This window comes from Musca vetustissima, unplaced genomic scaffold (assembly GCF_032173495.1).
Source record: "Musca vetustissima isolate MV318-11 ecotype Yass unplaced genomic scaffold, APGP_CSIRO_Mvet_v1 utg1901, whole genome shotgun sequence".
Classification (NCBI taxonomy): Eukaryota; Metazoa; Arthropoda; class Insecta; order Diptera; family Muscidae; genus Musca; species Musca vetustissima.
In genome coordinates this window covers 97,860-101,215 of record NW_026881171.1, presented here as the reverse complement: position 1 = coordinate 101,215, position 3,356 = coordinate 97,860, and positions in this window count along the sequence as shown.

Below are 3,356 nucleotides of genomic sequence, written 5' to 3'. Positions count from 1 at the left end.
GTTATTTCATTGAGACAATATGATTGAGATTCTTAACCCTTTTAGGATCAGTATTTTTATATTTATATACATATATATTTTTGTTTGCAATTTTATAAATTAATTTCTTATTATAAATATAATATTTCATATGATACTTCAAATAGTTAAAATTATTGATGTCATGAATAAATTAAGTTTCGTATGCCAAAGAATGGCTTGGTAAAATAATCGCATTATGTTTTCCTGCCGAGTGATGTTCCCTGTTAAACAATTAAGTGCTTACAGGATATAGGATGGTGTGGGTTTTGAAGCACGATCTCACGAAAACATCAGTGAGCATCAACATGTTAAAGGACAAAATGTTATTATTTTTTTTATATATATTATTTCTTCAATAACGACTAATTTGGGGATTTTGTAATTAGTAAACTTGGCCCAGTAGAGTACAATAGTAATAGCTTTATTCAATTAAAAAGGGAGTCTATAGTAATTATATGCAGTGGATAAATGATTTATAAGGACAAGGACCGAACCCCCCCAACCGACTGATCCTAGCGAAACAATGGCTCCCGCAGTCCTTAGTTCTTGTAAGTTCTACGATGTAAACAAATTTCATTGAAAGTACATCTCTTCCTCCTGGACACTACATAAATTTGGCGCCCAACGTGGGGCCGAAGCGCTGATGCCCATCCTTCTGCCTCTTAACCTGTTTTAATATTTCATTTTATTAACTTGTTTTAAATTTCATACATTTTCAGATAGAAGTATCTAATGGTCTTAAGACTCGAGTTTTTGAATAATTGAAGACATCTGTCTGGATTTTTAGCATTTTGGCGTATATTCAGACCGAAATAGCTAACCGACAGAATGTTTTCAAAAATTTCCTAAACTTGACAATTAATACCATGAACATAAATCAATTTGAAAAAGCTTGTTAACGTTTTCAAAACAGTAATAAGAGCAGATCTGAGGTACCAACACCCTTTCATTCAGCTAGGATAATATTAATTTAGCCGAAGAGCATTTTAATGACCGCTGCATGTGAAGGATATATTGTAGGCAAATACGTGTTTGGTTTGATCCTGTTATAAAATTTTGAAAATGGTATCCAAGTCAATAGCCCAGTCTAGATACGAAATATTTTGTCCTTTTATGTTCATACACATCTTTTTAAAACAGACATCACAAAGTGGCAAGAAAACATAAATTATTGAATATTATTAAATATATTATTAAAACCAATTAATTAAGATAAAGTAGTATATATATTTTTAAATATCAACATTTATCTTTATATAAAACTAGGTGTCTATATATACAACTATATAGTTATACATACATAGACAGTAATCCAATTTAGTTGAAAACTTATTATTATTTAAACTTATTATTATTCATATTATTATTATTTATATTCTTTACTATATATTGATATAGAATAGAATATATAGTTACGAATTAAAGTTTTACCGCTATATCGTTGTAAAAATAATTAAATTCCTTTCTCTAAAAATACCTTGTTTTCGATTTAAATAATTTTGACTGAATTGAAAGAGTTTCCACAGCGAATTTGTATTTTAAAAATTAGCAATTATTTTTCTTCTAACTTTCCATCTAAACGTTGTATTGTTGGTCTCCATAATCAACAATTTGTGGTTACAGATTAGGACGATTTTCCAAATCCAAGTCTTTTTTTATTTTCGAAATGCCAGTACAAAATTCCCCTACACATCCTTTATCACAACCTCCACCGCCTTCTACGGTACCCCTCTCTATGGAACCGTCGGTGTGCAATATCTGCAAAGAGGTAATGATGGATGGTGAAGATTGCCTGATGTTAGACGAATGTTTTCATACATTTCATCGGTCTTGCATCGAAACACATATGTCAACGTCTTCAGAATGTCCAACCTGCAAGAGGTCCTGTGAATTGACGGAACTAAGAAGTATACATGTCCAAGCCAAAAGTGTTCCAATGCATAAGCCGAGTGCTCCAAGAGGAAAAGGCAGAGGAGCCATGTCGAAACACTACAATACGAGAAGCACTTCTCGAAACCTTTTTCAGGACAACGCCAATTCAAGTCATACCTCTATTTCAAATAACATGGGTTATAACACAGCAACACAAGGTCAAAATACTGAAATATCACCAAATATATTTTCCCCAGTTCAAGCCACAAACCACAACAACGCTATTAGTGCTAGCGAAATAGAAAAAATTGTTGAGGCCAGTTTAACTAAGATATTACAGAATATAAATCTTATTCCTGGGAATACAAATCTTAACAGTAATCCTAATAATACAAATTACGAAGCCCATCCGCAACCCTCATCAGTACAACAACAAATAAACCCATCTAATGCTGCAAATAGCCATTCTCATCTCAATAATAATGAAAATCAACAGCAAATGCAATTTGATAATCCTAGATCGACGCAAGTACTATCTCGTAATTATAATACTCAACAACAAGATCAGAGGATACAAAATGACCACTCTAATTCCTTACCAAATCAACCACAAAATATGAATTACTCACATTCAAACTCTTCCTCTAACTGTGTCTTTAGTACACACACGAATATGCACATAGATAAAATCACATCGATCATCCAAAATTGGAATCTTAAGTTTGATGGTTCCTCAAATGGTTTGGGTGTGGAAGAATTTTTGTACAGGTTAGGATCCTTAACTTCAGATTACTTCAACGGTGACTATACCGTTATATGCCGAAATTTAAATTGTCTTTTGACTGGGAAAGCCAGAGATTGGTACTGGCGCTATCATAAGCAGGTTAAAGTCATCGAATGGAACTCCTTTTGTGAAGCGCTTAAAGACCAGTACAAAGAGTATAAATCATATTTTGACATGCGGGAAGAAATTCGTGCCAGAAAGCAAAGACAGAATGAATCCTTTGACGCTTTCTTTGAAACCGTTTCAGCAATGGTAGACAAGCTCCCAAGGCCGATGTCGGAGGCGGAGTTAATAGAAATAGTCGCACGGAATCTTCGTCCTGACATTCGCCAGGATCTCTTGTATGTCCCCATAGCTTCTATTTCACATCTTCGCAAATTAGTCCAAATGCGAGAGAACTTTTTTAACGATGAATACGTTAGGAAAACTCTACCAAATCGAAATCTTCAAATACCACGTAGAAACATTTCTGAAGTAGCAGTTGATGACTGTGATTACATTCCAACAAACGACAATAATGAGCATATTGTCGAGGCTATACAGAAATCTGAGCAAATTTTTACATGTTGGAATTGTGATAAGGTAGGTCATCACTGGCAGGATTGTGTTCAGGATCGAACTGTATTCTGTTATGGATGCGGGACGAAAAACACATATAAGCCTAATTGCGTTAGATGTG